General features: G+C 29.8%; 1 long non-coding RNA gene across 3 annotated transcripts; it reads right to left on the reverse strand.

Moving 5' to 3' along the window:
* Positions 1-557: 557 nt before the first annotated feature.
* LOC139852900 (uncharacterized) lies at positions 558-3436 on the reverse strand. Of its 3 annotated transcripts, XR_011761215.1 has the most exons (4): positions 2948-3436; positions 2731-2792; positions 2528-2661; positions 558-2214 (listed from the first exon to the last, which is right to left on the reverse strand). It is a non-coding gene; the product is annotated as an uncharacterized lncRNA (long non-coding RNA). The 3 variants fall into 3 exon arrangements; XR_011761213.1 differs by having other exon boundaries at positions 2528-2792; XR_011761214.1 differs by lacking the exon at positions 2948-3436 and having other exon boundaries at positions 2731-2844.
* Positions 3437-8016: the final 4580 nt, after the last annotated feature.

Here is an 8016-nt window from a genome sequence, read left to right on the forward strand (position 1 = left end):
TCTTGGCATGATATGAACAAAATACAATATAAAGTGAAAAAGTATATAACATCGAGATTTGAGATTCGACGGACATGAGACATCACTAAATTCAAGCGCATCATACATGTGAATAAAGATCAGATATAATTAATTAATTACTTTGCTCTCTGATGCTATAACAATTCCTAGAGAACAAGTAAGTTCACATTAGCAGGACAGTATTTCTAAAATCTACCCTAATCGCCTTTCAAAAAAAAAAAAAAAAAAAAAAAAAAAAAAAAATCTACCCTAATCATATACTATGTATATGTATATAACTACGTGTGTCGGTACATGATCAGTTCAAATACTTGAAGTAGACAGTGTTTCTAATAGAACAGAAGCATTAACCTTATTAGTAACTTCCTTAAGAGTTGTTCAACTAACAAACTAAGCTCAAGACACAGACTTCATTTCGCCAAATCATTTTGTATTAAATTCAAATATATAAAGCGGGACTTGTACTCCCTACTCTGATTTATGTAAAAAGGTACGGAGTAGTAGCTAAATTAATACATTAGATATCATAATATGAGTGTACTGGTGACCCGCGCGCTGCGACGGGAATGTTATAATTGCTAGAAATTTCTGGTTGCAATACATGATTTCACTTGCTATATACAATAAAATACTATACTATTTTATGATAAGCGGCTGCAACCGCTTGTAGAACTCCTGCAAGCGTTTCATACGGCTGAAACACTCATTCGGGTCACAGCTTTGTTCTCAGCAATAGCTTCCATCATTATCCAAATCCTGCAAACGTTACATAGAAGTTACACAAGAGTCATAAAAATGAAGCTACTCAAATAAATATACATTTGCTTCTTAATTAGCATAAAAGAGAAAATAAAATAGAGTAGACATCCAACAATAGTGTCATCAACTACCCCTGTAATAAAAGACCATGGTTTTAGGAACGTCTCACCAATTGTTGAATGCATTGCGCCAACTTTTGTCATCCGGTCAAATCCTTATTATGATCACAAAAGTGGTGTCATTCAAGTCCAAGTCCATATAGATTCTTGTAAAAACAGGTTTATATAACTAACTTAGGACATGTATGAATATATTTTAAACAATATGGTAAAAACTGCATTCAATAACATATTCACCAATTAGTAGTAACAAATATAAGTAGCATGTCCCAAACATATCATTTACTATAAATAATGCACAAAACAAAAAACTACGGAGTGTGTAACAACATCAGCTAAATAATAAGCTACTAAAAGGGTAACAAAATTAATAAACATGTAGACAAAAGGTATACTGGATATGAAAGTCATGAAAAGTCCAAGCTTCCCTCGACATAAAAGGTTCCATAGAAACCTATAAGGGTACAGGAAGTTCAAAAATGGAAATGAACCCATATAAACCACCAAGGAATACAAGATTTCGTTTAAATTCGTCGATGGTAGCCTCAAAAAGTGATAACCAAGCTGCAAGAATTACTTTACATAATTCAAGTTTTCCTCTTACTTCTCCCTTTTTGACGATCATTGACTAAAACACCCTCTATGAAGTTTTAAGATATTTATTCTTGCCCTAGGAAAGGTCAAATTCACGGTTGGAAAACCAAACTTAAAAAGCAATGGTCATGCCCTCCCTGTTTTATTTCCATAATTTATGTTCTAGTTCTCAAATTACAAGCATCAACATTGCCTAAAAGCCATAAAATAGAAAATGAATGCACGCACAATAATCATCTTATTTGGTAACCTCAATTGTATCTCAAAACCAAAAAATTAGTTAATGAATGCATCCCTAATAATCATCTTATTTGGTAACCTCGGTCTGAACATTTGTTTTATAATCATATCATATGATTCTTCAAATAAGTTTCGTGACACTGGTGTCATAACTTATATTTTGACAGTGATCACCCCTGCAGCGTATGCCTTCCACACCCTTTTTGGGTGACATCAAGTTACTATGTACTTTCTATTTATCTATCCATCCAATAATATATGTATGTGTAGTGTACATGTTTGTAGAGCACCAAATAATATATGTATCCAGTAACCATATCCTAAACCTTACATTCCAGGCTTCCAGCAGACAGAAAACAAAACTGCAATAAGTAGCAAAGATCACCTGATTTGTCTTCCGCCCAAAACCTATTAGAAAGTTGTCTGACTTTATATCACGGTCAAGGAAACCTCTTGAATGCATATAATCAACTCTGTTTATCTGAACAAAACAAAGAAAACGGCATAAACATTGATACAACGCAATGTACCATGACAAATGCGTAATGCACTAATCAAATCATTATTGATCCCTCGAACCCTATTTTCAGATTAAAACACAGATACACAAAAGCAACAAATGCTTTTTTCACTCTGGTAGCTTGTATAATCACATTACTACTTTGTTTATAGGATTCAAAAGCAACAAAAAGCTAATCCCCCCATATTGTCACACGTTAGATTATGGCATCACCCTTATAACCAAACAGACTACCATTTCATCCACTAAGATAAATGAAGAAAAAAATGAATACCTGCTCAGATAAGACAATTGTGACATCTAGATGGGCAGACGTTTTCGCAAGAGCAGAATCAGTGAAATCATCAAGACAATTGTTATAGTATGATTTTTTGAAACTGGGAGCAGTCAGAATAAGCTCATTAATGTCTGTTGTCAAGCATTGCTATTTCATTAGAAAGTTTCGAAAATCTGTATGCATATATGAAACTTGTATACCTCAAATGGTATCAATATGAAAGTTAACAAAAATGGGTAACACTCTGCTTCCAGTCTCGACACTGAAACAATAGCAACGACGCAAGTCATTTGATTAACATCATTCATCAATATCAATATTGTATTGAATCTGAAACAAAAACAAACTATTTTTCTTTGAATCTGAAACAAAAAATCGAATTTGAAGAAATCAACAATAATAAAAATTAGAAGATACCCGGGTTCCATTTATTTCGATCATCATCAAGAACAACAACAATTTCTACACACTAAAAATTACAATCATGTTTAAAAAGTTAAAAAAATACAAAACCCTAATTTGTATAATAATCAATGATCTAGGGAAAAACCCTAATTTGAAAAAGAAGATGACAAAATTTCGTACACTAAACTTCGAAATCGAATACCTCAGAGTCGCAAATTCATGATTTCCCATATGGTTAGAATTGAGAATCCTGTTCATGGTTTTGTTCCGCAGAAACCTTAATTTCAATAATAAGATGACAAAATTACATACCTTAAAACCGCGAAATCGTCATCTTCTAAGTCGAGTGTTCAAGATTTCCCATATGATTTTGAGAATGAGAATCTTGTTCATGGTAATTGTCATTAGGATTTCCTACAACATCCGATCGGTAAGAGAGAAATTGAAAGTAAGATTAGGTTTTCTGATTCAGGGTCCGGTGGTTAGTCGAGTGGTAGCTGTTGTAGATTACAATTAAATATAAGGGTATTTTAATCACTTAATTGGATCTAGTTTTTTTTTTGTTAGTTAATAGGCAAAATGGATGGGTGTGATGAAAATTTAATCATGATCCTATGGTCATAAAGCTATTAGTTTCTTTAATGATGAAAGATAATGATTCTCTTATAATGATTAAATAAAAGAGATAAGAAAATGGTTTCTTATCTTATACTTCTCATTTGAAATGTGGAAGTTTTGTTAAAATATAAATTGAGTTATTGGATGCTATTTTCATTTTATATAAAGTATTTTACTTATAACCTTTAATTATAAACTAGTGAAATGATTTGTGAAATCACGAGTTTGTTTAAACGAAACAATTTAATAACATGTTTTACGTATTAAGTTAAATGCTAAAATTATTTATTTTAATGACCCGTTTGACTAAGAAACTTGTTGTTTTTACAAATATATAGAGACATGTATTTTCGCATACATATGTAACGTAATTAATTTCGTAAAAAAATCCATATTTAAATATTAATAATATAATTATTATAATTATAATTATTATATTAAAAGTAAATAATAATAATAAAGTTCGCTCAAAGTTGAGTATTTATATTTTTAATAATAACAATAATTATTAGTAATAATAAATGCCTTTTAAATTTTTATAGAAAATTAAAATACAATTATTATATAAAAGTTGTACAATATGCTTTAAAATTTTGATGTTCTGTAGAAGATTTTACAATTTAGGATCAATTAGTATTTCTTTTTATAAAAGATTTCGTATTATTTTTTAATTAAATTAATATAAAATTATGACATCATCATTATGAAAATTAAAGGGTAATTAGCTTAATGATGACATCATAATTTTAGAGTTTTATATGACTATATAAATTATAATTAATATTATTAATATTAATACTAATGTTTACATTAATATTAATTTATATTATATATATACTAATAGGCATTCCAATTTTAATCGTTTGATTTGCAAAATCCTTAAAAAATGTCGTTCACGCAATTGAAATTCTGTCAAATGCACTATATTCAAGGGGTCAAAGTTGTAAGTATTAAAGGATATAATTTATAATTATCTACGTGTATGAATGGTAACTTTAGGGGCTAAAATGTAACTCTTGAATTTAATATAAAAAAATCACTAAATAAAATACCCAATTTTTTAACGTGATTTACCTTCTTTTTTCGCATCGCGATTTAGGTTTCTCTGTCATCAAAGTTTAACTCAAAATAATCTTACGAACAAAATACAACTAATTATATTCATAACGAAGTTTTTTTTTTTTTTTTTTTTTTTTTTTGTAAAAAGAAAACATATATATAATAATTAATAAACGAATCCAACTTATTATATTATGTGGATATTTAGAGCAGGTAAATTCATGAGTTGATAAGGTAAAAGACTGTCTAAAATTTTTCTATATATATACTAATAAGCATGAAAATTTTGGTCATTTTATATTAGGTTTAAGTCGTTTTCACTAAAGAAAGAAATGGTCAAATGAAACATATTTAAGGGGTAAAAGTTGTAATTGTTTGGGAGTAAAAGTTGTAACTGTTTATGGGTATGAAGAATAACTCTGGGGAGGCTAAAATGTAATTTTTGAATTCAAAATGATTTTTTAATAGCAGTATGAGATCACCAAGGGAGACTTAATCACCCACGCGTTCATCACCCACAGTTGCATAACTCGCCCCTAACTGCTGCAGAAGAGGAAACCCGGCCCAACCTGAGGGCATGTGCGGTGAAACCCCACTCTCCCACTGCCTTCGCAACGTGATGTGCGGAAGGCACCCTTGGGTGGAATTCAAGGGTAAAGGGGCAACCTTGTGTGCAATGTTGCACCCCACGGGAGTCGAACTCTTGACCTCTCTTTAAGAGAGGCAGACCACTACCACATAAGTTACAATACAAGATTTTTGAATTCAACATAACAATCACGAAATAAAATCCACCCAATTTTTTCGCCGCTAGTTATGTTTTTTTTTCGTCATCATTGTTTAACATGAAATTATTTTACAAATAAAACGCAACTAACAATATTCGAACGGATTTTTTTAAGGAAAAAACATTTTGAATAAATTTATATATAATAAACAAACTCAACTATTTATACCAGGTTTAAGACTAGAGCAAATTGTAAGTTCATGACCTTGTAGACATGGGTTCGAGTCATCATGCCTTTTTTTTTCTTTTTTTTTTGCAATTTTTTTCTCATTTCTCGCTTAACATTAGTTTCATAAAAGACGTTAAAATGTTTCAAAGTAACGCGCGAGCCATTATCTATATTTTTTTTTCCTTGAAGAAAGTTAAAGAAAACACTACTCTCATTCATCTCATATTGATAGTTCATCTTTTTCTTTTTGATCTGTACCGTATTAATACTATTCAAAATATAAATAAGAATAATTGATTAGAGTACCTTTATACCCTTACTTTATTTAAAAAAGACAAAAAAGTATGCAAAATGTAAGGGGGTAAAGCTGAAAAGTTTTGTTTTAAATTGTGTATTTTTTGTCTGTGAACTATTAAATTGGGACGGAGAAGTATTCATCATGGTGTCAGTATTAGGTTTTGATAGAAACAAAAAAGATAAAAATCAATAAAAAGAACGTTACATTTAGAAATATCGTGTTTTCAAAATTTTAAATGTAAAACATTATGTATCTATGTACTCCAATAGTAAACAAATGTAGACATTTTGTACATAAATATTGTCTGATACTATAAACATGTACCACACAATGTAATTAAAACGCAACCACAACAATACGTGGTCCGAACTGTTTCTAGTATATAGCAAAGGACACTTAAAACATTGTAGTTTTAAATGTTAGCCAATGTCGTTTGATACAATATATATATATATATATATATATATATATATATATATATATATATATATTGGTAGGATCAAGAGGGAAGTAACCAATCAGGGAGAAGTGGGGGGAAGAAATTTTTTTTTTCATTTTTTGAAAAAACTTTGTTCACGAACATTATAGATGAGATGAAAATATGAACATTTAATAAAGACACTTTGTGATAAATATTTTTATTTTGGCGGAAAAACGTTTGAAGAAGTAATATATAACAATTATCGTGTTTTTCGAGCGTATGTTGAGGTTTTAGCTATTAGGGTTTAGATATTAGGGTTTATAGGGTTAGATATTAGGGTTTAGAAATTTAGGGTTTAGGGTTTAGATTTAGGGTTTAGATTTAGGATTTAGATTGAGTTTTTAACACGAACGGTTTATAGTTTAGGGTTTAGGGTTTAGGGTTTGGTGTTTTGGGTTTATGGAAAAAGAAAATGAAAAAAAAACGTTCACATTCTTCACGAACAATATTATCTTGAATGTTATTTTTGTCGATCGTTTTCCCGCCTAAATAGTAACATTCATCACGAAGTGTCTTTTCTAAATGTTCATATTTTCGTGTGATCTTGATGCCGGAAAAAAAAATCCCAAAAAAAATGAAATTTTTTTTTTTTTTAAGAGGGAAGTAACCATTCGGGGGGGGGGGGGGAAGCAAATTTTTTTTTCTTTCGTTTTTTGAAAAAACTTTGTTCACGAACATTATAGATGAGATGAAAATATGAACATTTAGTAGAGACACTTTGTGATAAATGTTTTTATTTTGGCGGAAAACGCTCGAAGAAGTAATATATAACAATTATCGTATTTTTCGAGCGTATTTTGAGGTTTTAGCTATTGGGGTTTAGATATTAGGGTTTAGATATTAGGGTTTATAGGGTTTAGATATTAGGGTTTAGAAATTTAGGGTTTAGGGTTTAGATTTAGGGTTTAGATTTAGGATTTAGATTGAGTTTTTAACACGAACGGTTTAGAGTTTAGGGTTTAGGGTTTAGGGTTTAGGGTTTAGGGTTTGGGGTTTGGTGTTTTGGGTTTATGGAATAAACCGAAAACACCAAACCCTAAACCCTAAACCCTAAACTCTAAATCGGGCTAAATTTTACTTCACAAAACATGAAGAAAAAAAAAACGTTCATATTCTTCACGAACAATATTATCTTGAATGTTATTTTTGTCGATCGTTTTTCCGCCTAAATAATAACATTCATCACGAAGTGTCTCTTCTAAATGTTCATATTTTCGTGTGATCTTGATGCCGGAATTTTTTTTTTTCAAAAAAAACGAAAATAAAATTTTTTTTTGCTTCCCCCGCTTCTCCTCGATTGGTTACTTCCCCATTGATCCTGCCCGTATATATATATATATATATATATATATATATATATATATATATATATATATATATATATATATATTGAACGGCACAATACATTTATATTGACTTTTCATTTTTCAAAATTAATATACACTATGTGTATATCCTCTCAATTTGATGATTACTTTCCTGTTTCTTTTAAGGTTTATTTATTTTTTATTTACTTTCTATTTAAAAGGGTATATACGGAGTAGTAAATAAGTAATTATCGATATTCGTATTGTAATTACAAACTATCATATTAAGTGTTTTGTTTATATGGTAAATCTATATATTGGTACAAATGATTTTCTCTTACGCATCTCAGGTCATCTCTACT

This window comes from Rutidosis leptorrhynchoides, chromosome 6, assembly GCF_046630445.1.
Source record: "Rutidosis leptorrhynchoides isolate AG116_Rl617_1_P2 chromosome 6, CSIRO_AGI_Rlap_v1, whole genome shotgun sequence".
NCBI classification, from domain to species: Eukaryota; Viridiplantae; Streptophyta; class Magnoliopsida; order Asterales; family Asteraceae; genus Rutidosis; species Rutidosis leptorrhynchoides.